At 43.0% G+C, this 19,912-nt stretch overlaps 1 long non-coding RNA gene and 1 gene segment (V, D, J or C); one reads left to right on the forward strand and one right to left on the reverse strand.

The window, feature by feature from the left end:
- The window catches only part of LOC101017262, a 73,889-nt gene extending 56,508 nt beyond the window's left edge, over positions 1–17,381 (reverse strand).
- LOC110743867 overlaps positions 8,890–19,912 on the forward strand; it is a 67,993-nt gene continuing 56,970 nt past the window's right edge. Inside the window, exons 1-2 of one of the 2 annotated variants that reach the window (XR_002523637.2) lie at positions 8,890–10,572; positions 12,213–12,298. This is a non-coding gene — a long non-coding RNA (uncharacterized LOC110743867). Of the gene's footprint in view, positions 10,573–10,764; positions 12,299–19,912 lie in introns of those variants that run through there. The other variant, XR_004185411.1, reaches the window with a different exon arrangement.

Here is a 19,912-nt window from a genome sequence, read left to right on the forward strand (position 1 = left end):
GGTGAGTCTGTCAGCACTTCCTCCTGAATACGCACCCTGGGCCAACCCTTTATGTAAACCCCTCTGCCAGAAAAACTCATGCCCTGAACTTCCCAGAACCTCCACAGCTGCTCTGAAACCCACAGACACCAGGTACAGCTAATAGCCCTGGTCATTGCTACTGGTCACTTCTCCCTCTCCTCTGTTGCTGGCATAAAAGCTTGAAACACACATAACCAGAGTAAGGGCCCTGGAGATGATGACTTTAGTTTCTTGACACACTGTCAACCAACTGCCTCACTGTTGGTTTCTTGATGAGTGTGGACCTGGCCACATGACCCTCATGTAGGAGAGATGGGAAGAATGGAGGGCCCTTAGCCACAAATATTAAAAGGAGTATGAAAAGACACCATAGTTTGTTGATCTGGAATCCAAAGGAGGACAACTCAAATGTCAGGCTAGAACAAATAATAGGAAAAGGCATAAAGATCTTACTTTCTGCTCAGACTTACTGGGCGTAACTGCTAAACGAGTCCCGGTCCCAAAAGTCAGCTTATCTCCGCTGCTTTTCTTCTCACTGCTGTCAGCAGCTTTACAGAAACAGGGCAGACACCTGTCACCAGTGTCTCCTCACCAACCTGTCTACCCAGGCTTCTTCATGACACTGATCCCACAAATGCCCTACAAAGTCCAGCAGTGTGTAGCTTTTCTTACACATCTCTAAGTCGCAGGCTCAGGATAAATCTCTAAGCTCAAAACTACAGATTGAGGTTTCCATTTTGGAAGTCTAGACACCCAAATAGCAAGCACTGTGGTCCACAGAGATGCTGACATTTTTTTTTTTTTTTTTCAAATTTAACTGAATTTTAAAACTGTGGGTCTCACCAGTGAATGGATGTGATAAATGCTCTCAAAGGCAACACATGGAAATTCTTAATGAATCACACTAATGAAATGTTTGTGTTGCACCTGGAATTTCACTTTTCCTTTCTTTAGAATCAAATACTTCTCAGCCAGAAAAAATTTATTTAATATGCAATGAAACCCAGGTTGGGACTTGAGTGTGTTTTATACTCACAAGGCTTGACTCTCAGAATGGTTCCTGTGCCGAAGATCAGCTTGTTTCCATAGTCCACACAGCATCAAACTCCTCTACAAAAACAGTGGTTGAGCGTGGGTAGTGTGTGGGGTGGGGCCAAGTTACTTGGTTCTGGAAACAGAGGACTGTTCCACTTTGCATTTAGGATCTGTTGATATTTGCCCAAGAGGCTGAAGACATTGTAATAATTGCAGGAACTTGTAAAAGTAAAAAGGCCAATTGTTTATTGGAATTTGGCTTCCATCTGCTCTTTGCTGCTTGGACTAGGGTAAATGCTACAACTCCCCCAAGGTTTACTGTATCTTTTCTTTCAGGATTTTTCTAGTCCTCTAGCCAGAATCTTCTTTCATCTTATGAATTCTAATCATAGCCCCTTGTTCCAAATAATTCCGTTCTGCTGTGATGTCCTCTAGTTTCAAAACCCTTGGCAACTACCAACCACCAACAGCTTCTGGAAGCACGACTTGGAAAACGAACTTGTTATAGCTGGCTTCCAGGTAAAGTTTTTAAATATTTGGGGCTCTGGTTTAGAGCCCTCTGACTGTCCCTTGCTGGGTAGGACATTCTTATGCTGAGTTGCTCTTAGTAGCAGTGGGATTTTTCCCTGCGTGTGTTACGTTCTCACCTGGGGACAGTTCCCTGAACGGTTGTGGCTACTCTAGCACCTGTGGGAGGCAGCAGACTGACCGTCACTGGGTCCCTCCAGGTCCCACGGCTCAGCTCTGCTGCAGTCTCACTTTGTAAGTCTGGAACTCTCTGAGCCCCCTGTCCTTAGATAAAGAGTGGGAAAGACTGTTTTCCTATCTTATCCAGAGAGAAGAAAAAGACTTTGATGTTTAAAGGTGCTTTATCCAAGCTAGTTGAGAGGTGCTTTGTAATGTAATTGTCACTATAAAAGTCTGACCTACCCAAATCCTCAATACTCATGCCTTTAATTTCTAATGCAGCAAAACATAAAAAAGATTATTCTAGGCAACTGAGTGGTTAAGACAGAAAGGTTCCATACCTCCAGTTCTCGCTCTTGGAAGTGTGCTTTCTGTTCTATTTTGTGTGGTTGTCTTTGATTACGAAGTGAACATATTCAACTTTTCCACAGCTTTTAATTGCAGGTGCAAAAGAATCTATTTGCCCATGTTTCTCACATTCTTCTACCCTGTGTATATATATCCAGTATCTATCTATCTATCTATCTATCTATCTATCTATCTATTCATCTATCTATCTATCTATCTATCTCAGAAATAGTTTTTAACAGTTAATTCTGTGCCTCACCCAAATTGTCATTAACTAAATGCAGATGTGCTGCCACACTAATAAACTTCATTGGAAAAAAAGAAAAAATCAAACCCAGAGATTTCCAAGTTTAAACTTTCCCCTTGAGATCAGTGCTTGGCGTTCTATTTAGATAATCCTGCCCCGCCCAGAGCACTAGCTCTTAGCATCTTTCCAGATACCTTGCCATTTGCAGAGAGAGACACAACACTGAATTAGTTTTGTAAAATTATACTGCCTGACGTTTCGTCTGCCTGCCTCTCTGGGTCTCTTGGTTTGCTTGTCTCTTTGATATTCTATGTTTCTACCATTTCTCCCAAATACTTGCAGTACTCAAAGTTAAAACTATCACACAAGATAAAAGTGAAGATGCAGTCATTCTGCCTGAATTCTCTTCACATGCCACATTAGCACTTGATGGCAGCAGCAAAAACAGAATTGTGAAGCATTTTTTTCTAGTTTTGAATTAAATAGTCAGGACTGGAGTTCCCCCGGAAAACTCAGATATTTGGTTGCCGCCTGTCTCTACCAGTTCTGAACAAGGACAGATGAAAATTCTGTAAGCCCACATGTCTACTATGACCCCCAGAATCTTATGCAGCCTGATTTCCTGACCAAGGATGAAGAACTTACTGGGTATAATGGTGAGTCTTGTTCCAGTCCCAAAGGTTAATTTCTCATTTCCAAAGTTAGATACACAGTGTTCTAAGTCATTACAAAAACCATCACTCTAAACTCTCCAAACTCTACTGCAAACCCCTGCCCCATTTCTTGCAAATCTTCCTGCAATGCTTCCACAACATCAAAGGCACCAGTGACCCTTTCCTACCATTTCCTGCTGGACAACTGAGAGAAACTAGAATGAACGACTGTAATTAGGAGAGGCTTGACAAGTGCGATCTCTTTTGATTTTCCTGCCACATTTTTCTTCAGAGAGAAACAGAAATCCTCTTTCTCTCTCCACGTGGTATCTATCAGTGCATCCCCCAGGTCTAAATACAAGAGTGAGTGTGGACCCCCCTGCCATCTTTCTCATCCCTTTACACCATCCCATATTCGGTTTTCTGTAAAGTCACCTCATTTCCCTTCCAGCCTCCTAGTCCCTCTCCTCTCAGTTGGGAATGTCCCTCCATTCTCTGCTCCTGAGGCTTGTGCCACAAAGGGCCCAGCTTCTCTGGTTGGCACAGATATGGGGGTGACCTAGAGAGGCCAGCTATCACTGCAAGTGACATCGCCTGCTCCCCCACTTCAGGAATGTTCAAGGAACATTCTCTGGGTTTGGTTGTTTTGTTTTCTTCCAATGAAGTTTATCAGTGTGGCAACACATCTGCATTTAGTTAATGACAATTTGGGTGAGGCACAGAACTAACTGTTAAAAACAACTATTTCTGAGATAGATGATAGTTAGTTAGTTAGATAGATAGATAGATAGATAGATAGATAGATAGATAGATACTTCAAGGAATGAAATAAAGACCTGTCCAAGCATAAATCATTCTCAGGTGTGGGAGTGCCTCTTTACTCTGGTCCACATAAAGTTATACCTAGAAGCAGAGAAATAGAGTAGCAGACTTTGACAGCTGTTTCTGCAATTTAAAGGGTTTGCTCAACACAATGGTGATGGAAAATTTTCTTTGACTTACTTGGAATGACTGTCAAACTTGTCCCTGTCCCAAAATACAACTGGTTACCGGTGTTCCACTGTGATAGGAAGCTCAACAAAAACCAGGCAGAAGAGACAGCCAGAGCTTACACCTGGGGCCCCGCCAAGCGACAGACCAAAAGGCAGAGACCGGCAGGCAGGCAGGCATCTCCTTCCCCTGTGCAGGAGCAGGAGCAAGGGTATTACTGGGAAGGAGCTCCAGGGCTTAGAGCAGCTGTGACCATGTGCAGCTGGAGGGACTCATTCCTCCTGAGAGGGGATTAAAAGGAAGGCTAATGTGCATCTTGTGCGGCTTGCTGTCTAATTAAAGATGTAGGTCCATTTGTTTTATGCTCGGGCATTTAAAAAATTCTTTTTCTTTTAAGACTTAATTTCTCTCCTGATGATCATATGATTCTGAAGTGGATTTTAATCAGGACTCCTTATTACATCTTTGGACTTTATTTCTTTGTGAACCTTATGGAACAATTCATCTTCTCTAGATTAACCCCGTATGGGGCTCTGATCACCTTGCTTCTTTCTGACCTGCCTCATTTCCCTAGCACCCCCATCACGCAATGTCCATTGCTTATTCCCTCACCTCTGTTTATCCCCCATGTGCAGTGAGAACGTGCTGACAGACCACAGGTTGTTTTTCAAATTGCCACGTTCAAGTCCCATGTTATCTATGCTACCTTTTAAGGACTAAACCTATATTTGCTATTATGTGATCTGTTTTTCTGATCGGAGTCAGTGTATCTTGATTCTCTCAATTTTGTGTCCTCAACCACCATGCCATCTGCAAAGCCATTTAAGCCCTAATGCATGATACTGTTAGCCCCACCGCACTCCACAGGCAGCATCCCAGGGAGACTTACTTGGAATGACTGATAAGCTTGTCCCCCGCCCAAACATCAGCTTGTTGTAGGAGGTTGTCACACAGCCATCCAAACCTTTACAATAACTGACAGGTGGCTCTCAAAGATTTCAGAGCCCAGTCTTTCTTGATGCCATTTCAAAAGGCATCTCAGGTACCATTTGGCATTACCTATAGGATCTGTGAGTTGGAGCTACAGTGAGGCCAGATTCTGTTGGGAATGGTAGGAAACTTGCTAGGATTATATGCAATACATACTTCTTCACCTTTGTGTCATTACAATTTCTCATATGCTGCGGGTTTTAAAAAGCATCATTGAACTCCCTGTCTCCTCCTCCCTTCTCTATTATTCCCCAATTCACACAACATCCCCATCTGCATCTCATTTCCATCTCTAAGCCCTAGCTTGGTGACACCAGGTCCTCAGGCACCATTGATCTGCTTTCTCTGAGACAGCATATGCTCACCGGCTCGCGTGATTAAAGAAGTGGAAATGCCAGGCTCTCAGAGGCTGAGATCTGGGCTCCCAACTCCTTATCTTTGGTCAATATATTGTTCTCATTTGTCCGCCTAATGAAGAGCTGACCTTTCTAAGTGGATGCATTTTGCTGAAATGACAACTGCCAGAGAGCTAACAACAAAGGCCGAGCTCTGAAGGCAGTTTTGGCCTTTCAGATCCCTTTGGCATATTTCAGTCAATAGGATCCTTAGCTCAAATGTCAGTCTCTTAATGTTGGCTCCCACACCACTGGGCCTGGAGAAACTCAACAGAAAATGGGCAATATTGGTCCAACCTGCACCCTGCTCATTAGAACCAGACTTCACTTGGAGGCATCTCACACATTCAAGCTGATCACAACAACTCAATATTCAGCCTTGTAGTGGCACCGGCGTATTCCAAATCCACACCCACCTGGCATGAATTTATGCTGCCACTGAATGGAGCAGATACAGGTGGCAACGTCAGGTGGCCTCCTCCATGCACACTGAACTGGGATTGTACTATCTGCCTGACCAACTATGCCTGCCCAAAGGCAGCTACTCCAGAAATATAGGGACTTGACTCATCCCTTTGGCATAAGAGGACGCTGCCCTTGATAGCGATCCTAGGAAAACAGAGTGTTCTGTAATAGCAACTGGAGTGATGACATCCTTCTCTGACACCCACCTCCCATCTCAGTCTTATCACGCTGCAGTGAAAAGTATATTCCTGCTTTTCAACTTTGTTTCCCTTTCTGTCTCTTATTCCTTCCATTTATCATTTCTGAGCACCCACGGGGCTCCAGATTCTCTTTAATCCATTTCCATTTGACTCCCTTAGAATCCCTACAGGAAAGAGCCAAAAGGCCTGAAACAGGGAAGGGAGCAAAAGCACATAAGGAACACTGTGAGTTTAGGTCTTTCCAGCTTGCTTGACTTCACGGTTAGTCGTGTCTCCTTTCCAAATATCAGCTTCTCATAGCTGTCACGCATCTCCCTGCTTCGGGAGTTTTACAACGACTGACGGAACTTTATGAATCTTAAAAAACAGTCAAGTTTCTGTCTCTTCCCAGTGGGGTGCAGCGGCAAACACACCAAAGCCAAATCTTTCTATCTGCTCTAATTATCAGCCAGGATACAAGTTACCACGAGGAGAAAGGTATTAAGCCGTGTATCTGAAACTCTTTGGAATTAATTGTAATCCCTTGCCTGGTGGTTTCAGCGATAGGGAATGGACACAGTGGATGTTTATTTCTGTCTATCCTTTCTCTCCCCCTCTCTCTCTTTGTAGTGTTGCATCTATAGAAGCAAAAGGAGACAACAGACAGGAAACATAGAGGGATTTGAAATAAGACCTCAGATTCCCATTCAGTTTTCATTTTTTCCCTCTCCGCTTTCATTTAAAACCCATTCTGAACCAAATACCACATACCTATTCAAACCCTGCTCTCAATTTTCCTCTTTATTGTGGATGATGCTGGTGGAAACGGCCTCGGCTATACCAAGCATAATTTAAGATTGACATAAGGAAGGACTTTCTGACTGGGAATGCCACTAAACATTAGAATAGGTTACTCAGGGGAGTCATTTGGAAAGGGTGACGTCCCCCTCAAAAAAGTTAGGGCATCACCTCCATAGAAGACCCTGAAAGCAGGAAAGATTCTGACTTTCCAGGGTCAAGGTCAGCTGTACATGCAGCAGGGAGACAGACCTAACAACTCAGGGTCCAAAAGGAAATCTATGAATATTGAGATTAAAGAAGAGAAAGGACCTCATAGGACACCATTTAACTTTAAGCAATATCTGGTTCTTTGAAATCTGACACTGGGGTGAAATTCTAGAATTTCCAGTATACTGCTGTGTCCTGTTACACTTACTTGGATAGACAGTCAAGATGGTCCCTTGTCCAAATGTCAGCTTTCCATAGCCAGTACCACCAGCATTAGCACTGCACTGGAGGCCTTTACAAGAACCCTAGGGAGACTTCTGAAGCTCACAGACTTCCTCCTCTTTTTATTCTGGGGAGAATGAACTCACCCAAAGGGGCCCAGCCCTGTGAGGCTCAGTTTCTTCCCACTAAAGGTCGGAAGACCATTTCCACCTCTGGTCCTGGGACACTGACCTGCTGTGTCCCCCAGGGCCGGCTTCCTGCCTCCCATCTCTCTCCATTTCCTCTAGTTTTTGTCTTGAGGCTTTACTGATTTCTCATGTTCAGCGTCTCTCTTTCTAAAGGTCTAATTTCCATTTTACAGCATCATTTTCAGGACAATTTCTCTGATCAGTTTTCAAGACATGTCCTCCCCTCCCCTCGAGGTGTCACACATTTCTGATGACAATGAATTGATTACAAGGAGACAGGAGGAGAGTGCTCAGCTTTTTGGAGACTGACCAGAATTAGATGAGGTTTAGACTGCAGCCTCAAGAAACAGTATCTCCTGAGTTTCCCTTCATGCCCTAGCATAAGAAATAAAAATGATGGGCACATTTAACTGAGCTTTCACACAACTTAGCTTTTTTGTCAGTCTTGAATCTGGAGAAATGTAAGTAGTAGCTCACAGAAAAAAGTTTTTATGTGCGCCTTGTTATGGTGATTAATGATCCTGGGGATCATTCTGGGCTTAGCAAAGAAAGACCTTTGTCCTGGAAAACGCCTGAATCCCAGGAAATCCAGGACATCTGGTCACTCCACAGTCTCACCTGAGGTGTTCTGACCCCACAGAGCAGCCCAGTGGCCACAGTGGTAGGGTTAAGTGAGGTCTCTGTTGGAGGCAGGCTTTTGCACATTTACTTGGGGTTCCTGTAAATTTCATCCCTTGACCAAACAATGCTTCTGTTGCCAACAGACACAACCACAGGAATCCTGGGAGTCTCCCTGGCTGTGTCTGGATGTCACAAAAAATGGGAAGAACAAAATCCAGGCAGTTTCATGATGTGATGATGATCAAACCCTGTCCCCAAAGGGTATGAAAAACAAATACCTCTTTAATTGAATGTAGTTTTCTTAACTCAGGCTTTTTTTGGACTGAATTTATGCTAGCCTGTTTAGTCATCTCTTCAAGCAACCACTTATTACAAAGGGTTAAAGTTTTAGCTTGCTTACTATCATGAAAAGGGTGAGAGAAAAGGCTATTATTTGGCTAAGAAGCTGTATCCATTTTTTTAAGGACAGCAGTCAAGGAGTCAAACAACCCTTCCCATCTCTTCACTATTTCACAGTATTCACTATCTAAAGAGCTTCCCATCTTCTCTTCAGCCTCCATAGGACATAAGCAAAACCAGATGCCTGCTCTCAGCTGAGGCCCTCAAATAGATAGGCACCAAAGTGTTGCTGTGGCAATAATCTCTGTGTTCCACTTACTGCAGAAAACAGAATGTAATCATGGGTTCCTTGGACTCCAGCCTTGCCATGTAGTTCCTGCAGCTAAAGAGTCCACTGCATGGAAAATCTGGCATACAATTACCAGAGATCTGGAAGAATGCTAGCCTTGCACAGATATTTTCTTTGCCTGGTAAGGCTGCCAAACTCCCTGACCTCGTCAACATTTTGAAGGGTAGGAGTTGTTACAGTTCTCAGTCCCCTAAGAGGCTGACCAAGTGCTGAGAGGGGCTCCCAGCTTCTCTGCATTCTGGAAAACCCACCACAAATCCCCACCCTGGTGTGTTTCCGGTAAGAAACCAGAGAAAAAAGCCTACTGTCTGGTCCCTAGCCTTGGCTGCCCACCCTCTGAAAAGCGACTGAGTCCTTGAGTCTCCTGGGATGTTCATACGATGCCCTCGAAGCTTTAATTTGATAAGACCTCAGTGGAGACTGCTGAACGCCTGGGATTTAACAACATCATATATTATTCATTGTTGCTGTTGCCACAGACATGCTGATTTTGCCCCTGCTGAGCAAGGCACTTCTGCCCATGGGAACTTGACGGCTAACCACACTGCATGTTCTTCAGGCAGGGCCTATCCCAGAACATTCCAAGCTGTCTGCTCGCAAGTCTGCATTAACTCCCTCAATGCTGCATACACGGTGTCACTGAATGCTTTACCACCCGCCACCAGAGCCAGTCTTTTTAAGAATTTTGCCTGGGCTGTGTTTTTCAAAGTGCCTCTCTCTAGTGGGCATCTCTTCTTAATCATAGAATGCAGATCTGAGTAAGTAAAACCAGGGCATCTGGCCTTTACTCAACATCAGGGCACTTAGGAGACTGGCGCCCTTGGACAAGTTTTTCCCGTGTTCATTTTATGTGAATTTTACAAGTCAGTATTCTCCAGCTTAGTTTATAAGCACCACTTTCAGAAGTCCACCAGCAGCACAGATTTTCAAGAAGGGCTATTAGCAACCACAGTGCCTTACTTTCATATCTAACATTTAAAAACTTTCTAAGTACTCACACATTACCATTACGGAAGGGTGGGTGTATATTTGAAAGGAGAGAATGTGCTGCTCTCTTCTCACGACTCAGAGGACAGATAAATTTTTCCCTTCTCAGGTGAACTAAGTGGAGGCTGAATCCATTATTTTGGTAACCAAGGAAAAAGTGGGGTTAAATGCTCTCTGCCTGAGTTAACCAGACAGCTCCACCCACGGGACCTCAGTTCCCAGACTGGGGATTGAGAACAGTTCTTTTCAGAGAGATAAAGTGAAGGTAAAAGAAGAAAAGGAGCCTGCTTATAGAATTTTCAGCATTAGTTAATGAAATTGCAGGGCCCCATTATTTCAGGCGATAAATTTAAGAGGAGTGTTAGCATCTAAGTCAGGACAATTTATATTTGGTCTACTGCATTTGCATAGTCACAATATGCCAATTTCCTCTTTATCTTTTTGGCAAACATTTCCTGACCCTTAGCTGGATCCCTCAGGATTCTGTATTCAGTTTTTCTCCTTGCACCAATAATCTTGTTTAAGATGGATGATAGGAATGTTTTGGGCTGAAAGTAATTTAGTCTTTGTACAGTGGAGTTCTAATCCCTCTGATGGGCACCATATTCCCCCAGCACAAACATTAGATTTGGAACCTAAGCTGGAATGTTTTGGAAGGACAAGTAATTTAAATCAGAAGTGTTTGAATTCCCCCGTCCCCCACTCCCCTCGAACTTACTTGGATTCACAGTTAAGAGAGTTCCTTTTCCAAATGTCAGTTTATAGTTGCTACCTCCACTATTCTCACAGCCACAGAAGGCTTTACAGAAACCGGAACAGAAGCTGCTCTTTGCAGAAGAGTCCTGGGGGTCAGTATGGTCTCGATTGCTCAACTCTTCATTAAACTACAGGTTTATAGGTTATTTAATAAGTCCAGAAGGCAGCTGCTGTAGGTGGGTGCTGGGGTTCCAGAGGGCAATGGAGCCCTGCTATATATATATTTATATATGAGTATGTGTGTGTGTGTATGTATATATATATTTAAAGTTTTTAAAATTAAAATTTAATTTTTTAAAATAATTTTCTTCGTGATTAAGCTGCCATCATGGTTCCAGTAATCCATTTCTTTCTTTTTTTTCTTTCCTAATTATCTTCCCCTGGCTGGTACTCAGATAGTTTCTACTTTTTGCACTTGTTGGGGTAACTCTTTCTCTGCTGTTTTTTTCATTGAAATTGCGTATCAACTCACTGGATTCTGATTTACTAGAAACTGATTGTAGAAGGGGAGCGAAGCAAGAGAGTTTTTACAGGGATGTGTTTAAAAGTAGAAATTTGAGGGCTTTCCTGTCTTTGCTGGTCTACTTCTCTATAAAGGACTATGCAAGATGAGCATATGTCCCTCAAGGAGAGCTTGCAGGACACGGTCAAGAAAGGAAAAGACTGTAGCCAGCTGCTTGTAGTTTCACCCTGTCATACGTACTCAGGTTGATGATCAGCCTGGTTCCTTGGCCAAATACCAGCTTCTGGGCTCCCTGAGTTACACCACAGCACAAGGCTTTACAGAAACTGCCAACGAGGGCCCCCCTCTCCCCACTGAGGAAGGCATCTGCTCTGCCCTCCTAGCAGTCCAAGGCTGTGGCAGAGGATGGCCCGAATTTCACTAACCAGAGAAGTTTAGCACAGGATCTCCCTGGGCTGCTCATTTTCTCCTTCACAAAGCCTCCTTTAGCAGTTGCAGACATGGTCCAGATTTTTCAGTTTCCTTGCCAATCAAATATTTAACATCTTCGTTTTCACTCCATAGAATTTTAACTTTTTAAAAAAAACAACAACAACATTTCTTTCAGCTTTTACAGAGCTCTCCCTAAAAACAGCTGGATTAAAAGAATCTTTAAAGTCAGAGTCTACTAGGTCTCCCGAGTAAAGTTAATCTGGCTTCCTCCTTAAAATTTCTGGTTTGAATGCGAGGGCCTGCTCATCTGGGACCTAATTTGTCGTGCTAAGACAGGAAAGGTGAAAAGGCAATGCAGAAAATCCAGGGGAAACCTGCGCCATGAGATCTTCTGGTCCCTCCACACTTACTTGGATTTATTTTTGTGCTCATTCCCTTCCCCCAACAGGAGCATTACCAGCACTTGTCACTAACAGGGAGCCATCCTCAAAATCAGTTCTAGAGACTCCTACCCACGGGAACTTCAGTGTTGAAACAGACATGGTTTCTTCCTCTGCTCAGTGAAATTTGATTGAAAAATCATTTCTAATGTTGCCAAATGGAAAGGATTAGGAGAAAATCTCTTTGCCTCTGTTCTCCTTCCTCCTCTCCCTTCGTCTTCAATAGTTTTAAACTATTTATAGAAACGTCCCTTTAGGGTTAGAGAAATGTGGCAAATTTCTAATCTCTTCATCCTTTTTCTTGCTGTCTATTTACTGCAGTCATGTATTTACAATCTAAATTTACATTTCATTTCCATTTGCAGGAGCTTCTAATGCACTTTTCTATTACTTCCAGAACACTGTGTAAAATAATAAACTCTGCGGAAATAAACCAAATCACAAGAAGCATTCAGGTCTGGAGGCTGACATTTCTCAAGACAGGTATGGGGCAAAAAACTTATTACTCTTTCAGGCAAGACTAAGATAGGGGCAGTCCAGTCAACTGAGCAACTAGGCTTGCAGGGTGGACGTGCTATGTCTAAATAACTATCTATTGAGCCTTGCTCCTTGGGATTAATTTGGATTTTCTTTTTAATCTAGTCCCCAAATACCAGCTTCCCATCTTTTAGCTCTTAGAATCTCTCTGACAGGGAAAGCTTAAGTTAAATCTCATGGGGTTTTTGAATCTCAACCAATATTTCATCTCAGTACACATCACAAATAGAGGAACCAAAAGAAGGATGAATATAACACCTTTGGGAGAGAATTTATAACAGTTCTTTGGGAAAGATGGAAATTACATATAAAAGTAGAACTGTGTGTGCTTTTCCTGATCATCACTTTTAGTATCTGCAGGACTCTAAATGTCCAATCCAGTTTGGAAATAGAGCAGCTGACTCACCTGCTCTTTAGACCCTTGTTAGCCGGTGAACACACAGGTTAGCCTGGAAATGCTTTTCTCTCTTATGTTGCTCTAGGCATAAGAAACTTTAGGAAGGTAGCATGGAGCTCACATAATACATAGTAGGACATTCTGATTCTAAGTTTTCTAATGGGGATAACAATTTGGTCATGAAAGTAGTTTTATTTTGAGATACTCATTGAATAGTTGGTATCTTTTGGGAATTATGAGCAAAAGTTAAACCCCAAACAATTGTTTGAAATGAACTCCCATTATCATAGAAAACAGAGATTCCCTCATGGAACAAAATTTCAGCTACATTAAAGTTAATTGAAATTAGGTTTGTTTTGAGAATGGCAGAGCAATATTTAAAATATCCCCCTGAGTATTGCATTTGGATTAGGGAACCCTTCTCTCACACTTCCAAGCTTAGTTGCCACCTTTTCAACGAGGGACACAGAAGTGAGTGGGTATCAAAAGGGGCTTCTCTGATGCAGAAAGCTCAGACAAGGAGGAGATGAAAATGTTCCATGAGGACCCAATTAGAAATGCAGCAGTTAACAGCATCCTGGGGCATGTTTTCAGAAGTTCATGGTCTTTCTGACTAATTTGAATATTTGCTTTCAATCTTACCTTTTCCCTAAATATCAGCTTGTAGTCAGTGTCAGTACCAGAAAATCTTACAAGGCTTCGCCCAATTTAGCTTGGCTCCAAGATTTTGAGTTTTGGGGATTAGACAATTCTTTTCCTAATTGCACCAACGTGGAAGCTTTGGGAAGACAAGTCAGCTGACACGGAGTGCTGACTCAGTTGTTTAATCAGCAGGCTACATCTCACGATTTCCTTTTGGATTAGGTTGCATTGCATACTCCCAGCCATTGGTATCTATTTTAGTCTAATCTATCCTTACATTGTCCTTTCTAAATGCTTTCTGCCCCTACACACTAAAACTTCAATTCAGATTCCATTTGTCAGACACATATCTCCAACCTTAACAAAAACATACTTAACATTCCCAAGTACTTAAAGGTGTTAAAGAAACAGTCCTGAAGGGGCTGCAGTCAGGGGCTGCCCACATTGTCATTTTCTCCAGAAAGACCCATGGTGAAAGATGCTAATAACTGGGCAGGAGATTCAGTTATCTTTCACTGAATTTCTAAGGATGGTGGCTTATGTTTGGAAACAAGTAACATTCATTAAAACATACCTGGTCTAACATTCAGAGTTACTCCTTTTCCAAATGTCAGCTTATTATTGGCTCCAGAATCACACAATGACACGAGGATCTACAAAAACTCAGTTGCCCCAACTCCCCTTGATATTTACTGAAGTGCTTACTTGTCATCCAAGAATCCCCCTGATAAAACCAGTTGTTTGTAGTATGGGACTGGTGGAAGAGTTTACAGACCACCAGGGGCCTTCCTTTCTCCTCACACTCATTGTCACCTTATTAGAAATGTACCAGCATCCCCTCACAGCACGCTTGCTGTGGTAAAATGGGAACAGGAACTGCCTCCCCTGTTCTACAGAGGAGGAAAATAGAGGCTCAGAGAGTTAATCAACTTTCTCCTAGTATCATGGAAAATCTCACCAATTATAATAAAGAATGAAGCTTTCGAACAGTCTCCTTTCTAACAGACTCCTTAACTCAGTGCTCCACTGGCACTGTCATTCTCAGCTATTAGTTAAAATAGCACGTGAGGGCAAACAGCAGAGACCTGGGTGTAGTAGGAATACACCAGCAGTTGTTTGCATTGGAATCCATTAGTGGGACTGCTGTGGTTTGGACTTGGGTTATGAAACAGAATGGAAAATTTGGAAATCAGGGTTCCAGGGAGAAATTTGGAAGGATTAGTTATTCATACTTACATGGGTTTACTGTCAGTTTTGTTCCCTTTCCAAAGACGAGCTTTTCAGATCCGCCCTGAGTTACACCCCCACAGACTGCTTTACAAATACTGCCAAGACCCTTCCACCAGGGGCTGGGAGCCAGGGCTCCACCCACTCTCCCAGGGGAAGCATAAAATTGTACAATTGTATTGCTATTCCTGAAAAGGGAGAGGACCTCTGGAACAAATGTGATTACTCTTTTACCTTACAGCCTGTTAGGTTGTTGTCTTATTAATTAAGTAATTAGTTAGTCTAGCTGATCAGTAGTTGCAGTTAATTTAAAAGATCTCAGGCTTTGGGGCAGGCAGGCTTGAGTTTGAAACCCAGGACAAGTTTCCTAACTGCTGCACCTCATTTTCCTCATTTGGAAAGTGGGGAAAACAATAACTGCTTGATGATGTAAGGATTAAGAATATGGAACTGGGTCACAGTGGTCCTATTGATCAACCCCTGGCTTTACTTGCTGAGAGCGCAGTTCTTTCGGGATTATTTTAGCCACCTTAGAGACTAGAGCATCAGGGACATTCCCTCCAGACACAATCCCCTCACTAGAAAGCTTTTAGTTCTGGAATCTGAGTGCCAAGAATTGAATTCCAGGTTCTCTTTCTTACTTCACCAGCTTGAACAAGTTATTCCACATCTCTGTGCTTCTATAGAAATATAAAATATAAATATCTCTTCTATAAAATGAGGATAATAATAGCACCTAACTCACAGGCCTGGTATAAGGATTCAGTGTGATAAGAGAAAGATTGCGGCACATCAGCTAGCATATAGAAACCAATTAATAAATCATCATTACTGTTTTCCTCTCAAGAAGGCAAACACATTAACAACGTTCCTTTTTTCACAATGACCTAAAAATATGAAAGCCCCTGGGCACTTGTCTTCCTCTAACTGATAAACTAGCAGGGAGATGAGGGTCAGAAGAGCAACCAAGCAGTTTGGTGAAGGGATTACGTGATTTTTGTGAGAGGTTAGAAAAAGCTGCATCCCACTGCACACGTGCACATCCATGAGCATTGTTTAGCCAGGCAGGACTTGAATGTGGCAGAGATGGGGCAAGAAGCCATATCTCGATTCATTGGCGTAAAATGGATACATTCAGGCAGAGGATTCAATGCTCCCCTTCACTTACCAGGATTCACTGTGAGCTGTGTTCCTTCCCCAAAGGTCAACCTAGAGCCACCGGTTTGTTAAACACTGTGCTGGGGGGTTTTGCAAAAACCTGCGGCGTCAGCTTAATGAACCCAGCTTTGCAGAGCTTCCCAAGAACTAGAATTTTTCTCCAACTTCTAAGCTTCAGAGGAAAGATAAGTCATGGGATCTTTCTTTCCTGTAGCCTAGGGCTTCAGGCCTGAGAGATATGTCCAGAGATACGATTTTCACTTCAAGACACCAGAAGGCTCAACAAGCCAATTCTGTATACATATCCTATGGTCCAAAACAATCACATAGCTGATGCAATATATCATAGAATACAAACCCCGCTGGGAAAGAAATTAGCTATGCAGAACTTATAGGTAGTGTTCTATGGTCATAATCACTGTCTGAAGACAAGACTAGCATTTTCATTTTGTTTTCTTCACCCCTCTCTCAGTCTGCAGATGACTGCACCTTTCCCCTAATATCAAGTTCAATTATTGTTCCACTTTAGCTTGCTTTTTCTTTCAACAGGCGCAGAATAATTTTATCTCCCTTTGGAACTCAGGATTTCTTTTTGAGTTCATTAAGTCTTGGGTAAAGAATGTTTGGGATGCAAATGATGCTGCTGTGCCAAGGACTATGATGTGTTTTTCTCCCTTGGGTCTGGGCTGGAGAGAACTATGAGCTGTCTTGGCTTTGCCCTGGACCTTGATATCAGGTTCAGTTGTGTGACCTTGAGCAAGTTCATAACCTCCCTGAGTTTCACTGTCTTCGTTTGCAAAATTAAAGAGGTGGGTGAGGAGATCTTTAATTACTTTCTGAGCTGAGAGTCTTTGATTTGATTATTTGGGTCTAATTTATCCAGAAATGCTGTGCAAACGTCCCTGCCCTCCCCACTCACCACCAGGGCATCTAATCTTCTTATTTCCTAAACAAAATAAAACAAACAAGCAAACAAAAGAAAAATAGTTCTCTACTTATTACATAGAGAAATAGAGTTTTCCAAGCCTACTATCTGATCTAACATTTGATCTTTTTAGAAGTTTGAAGTCAGAATTTTGCAATCAAATCCTCAGAGAGAAGTAAGTGTTCTTTCTTTGGAACTTCCAGATAATTCAAAAACCAAACCAAATAACCTGACACCTTTGGTTTAAAGATAGCACTTACTAAGCTTCACTCTCACTCGCATCCCGTTCCAAATGTAAATTTCCTGTTTCCTTCCTTCCCACAGGAGCTGCTGCCTTTACATAAACTACAGGCTCTTGCTTACCCATAGGAAAGGTGGTTTGATCTTTACAGCCTTTTCCCACTGGATAAGAGAATTCATTATCTGGCCAAGTGTTTCAGCCCTCTGATTGACAGGTGTTAGGTATAGAGGGGTTCCGCTAAAGTTACCTCTGGAGTCGAGGTACTCACCCAGGCTCACACTTAACTCAGTCCCCTTCCCAAAGTTGAGCATCTCGGTGTTCTTCACACAGTACCCAGGCCCTTTACCAAAAGCCCCTGTTAGTGCTGTGCTGCAACTTCCTCCTCTCAGACCCTAGTCGTACTTCTAGGGTGATTAGAGGTGCAAGGGGGGCCAGCATCGTGAACAGTCATCTGGGCTTGCACCTCTCTTACTCATACAGCACAGGATTCAGGCCGTGAGGACAGCAGGACCAATCACGTCAGGATGGTCCAAGGTTCTCTGGCTACACAAGGAACTCATGTCCTGAAAACCTAGCAGGCTGTCTTTTGTTGTCCACCCTGCTCTACAGATTTATAAGAAGATAATGGCCTGCTAGTTAACAGCTGGTTCTGACCTAGGGCAGGGAAGGAGACCCTGGTGGGCCACCAGTGTTGCCAGGCTCCCTTTTTCATCACTGGAAAGACAAAAAGTACCACTTCTTTGTTGACTGCTGGGAGCCTAATTGCAGAAACATATAATTCTTAAAACACTTTTCCCCTGTAGACTTTACAGATCAGCTTAAGAAAATACATAATTGGTGAGATAAACCTGCCCTACAAAATAATAGAATACATGCTAAAGCCAATCATAAAATAATATTTCGATTGCCCGGTGTTTTAGGTTACCCATGCCATTGTGCACATTTTCTTCTGAAGCTAAGCTGCTTACCCAGGGCCACTGTGGTTAACCATGTCCCGGTCCCAGAGGTAAATCTGTTGTCATTTTTCATCCCATCTGTGGCCCATTGACAACCCCCCAACTCCCTTAAGGCAACGATAATGTTTCCTCAGAAACTGACTCAGATGATCCGTGGGAAAAACTGTAGGCTCTTAACAAATATTTGTTTAAATTGAATTGTATTAAACATTCATCTTTTGTTCCTATTTGTTAAGGCACATTAGAATCTCCCACTGATAATTTTCAGATAGAAGAAAAAAATTCTGCCAAATATTACTTGCTGAGTTTCATGATTCCTCTAGTGTTGGCTCCAAATGTCATTTTACTATTAACCCGGTACCCACAGGAGTGAGCACCTTTACAAAAACCAGAGGCGTCAGCATGGTTGAAAGGGATGTGGCATCAACTTTGTTGACAGAGACACCCCTCTGTTCCCCACAGGGGCCCCATTTTGCCTGGGAGAGGGCTGCCCTCCTTCTGTCTTTCAGAGCAGAGATAGGAGAGAGCAGAGTGGATTTCAGGGATGACGATAATAAATACGATAACAAAATGTTATCACACTAGACACAGCCTTCTTCTTCTTCTTCTTTTTCTTTTTTGGCCAAATTGATGGTGTCCCAAAAACTGTTTTCAGCACATTTCTCTCTTCCAGATGTAATAATAACTGGATTTCAAGTTGGCATATGGGCTTGGACCTCCAGGCTCTGATGAGTCACACACAGTAAACCAGGAAATTATGCTACCCCCTAATGAAGAAGCATGTTTTCCTTTTTCCTCTTGCTGGGCAATGAGGAGTTCAAGCAACATGCACAGGGGGATATAAACTAATAACTCTTGGGTCAGCTCTATAATTTTACACATTAGCATCCTAGAATGTGAGACTTGGAAGGAAATGTAGCAACTGCCTGGGCCAATGCCCTCATTTTAAAGATGAAAATGCTGAAGCTCTGAGGGGTAAATTTGCTCAAGGTCATGTAGATAGGTAGAGGCAGAGCTGGGACTAGAATTCAGGATACCTGAGTTCCACTCCTGCCTTGTGTGACTCCCTTTCTGTGACTCAGGAGAACAAGGATCGTCTCTGGGTGGTCTCTGTCCCCAGGGGCTCTGCTAGCTGGTTCAGGGTATGATTATTCCTGCTAATTATACAAGAATAAGTCCATATATGAATAAGTCACTGGGGAGGTGTTTGGCCTTGACACATTGTTTATGATTTTAGAGAGAATTATAGGTATTTAAAAATTTTATTTCTTAGGCTGCAGGCAACAGCAATTGGTAGCAGGGGAAATGGTCCATGAGATCCCAGGGAAGCCATGGAAAAGATAGAAATGGAAAAATTTGCCCTTTACCAAAAGGACAATCCAATGGAGAATTGGCTCTGATTATTCTTTCTCTGCAGGACTCATTTCAGGGAATGACATCGAGAGCAGGAACGGCAAATACAAAATGGTGTGGGGTTGCCTCCTGCTCCTGTGGTAGATATTGCTAATAGACACATCACTCTCTCCCTTTGCATATAGATGTGGCCTCAGAATCCTTCTCACCAGCATGCTCCAGATAGTCTCTACCAATTGTTACCTCTTGATCATGGAGATAGAATCTGTTTGCCCTCCATGCCCTGGGGAATAATAGGAGAAAAGACCCTGCAGATGGCTTTAGAAATCTGGTTAGCAAGAGTCGGGTCAGGTCCCACACAGCCCCATCATAAAAAATATCACTGACCTGGTTGGACCAAGACCGTTCTTGCCACAAGCTGCTCCAGAGGTGGCAACAGCAACACCACGGAGTGTCCCTTCTTCTTCACAGTTTTCCTTCAAACGTTGGCTTTGTGGAGGGCATTGGGTAAAAAATCATGGTAGGGTTCTTCACACTTGTTCTTTCCCATTGGGCCCTCAGCAAGGTCTTTCCCCAAAGCAGAGGCCCTGGGTCCCCATGGCGCTGTCCTATCCTGGGGGTGGACGTTGTCTGCGGGACCTTGTCCCTCCCTGGTGTGCTT

The sequence above is a fragment of the Papio anubis genome, chromosome 7 (assembly GCF_008728515.1).
Source record: "Papio anubis isolate 15944 chromosome 7, Panubis1.0, whole genome shotgun sequence".
In the NCBI taxonomy this organism is placed as follows: Eukaryota; Metazoa; Chordata; class Mammalia; order Primates; family Cercopithecidae; genus Papio; species Papio anubis.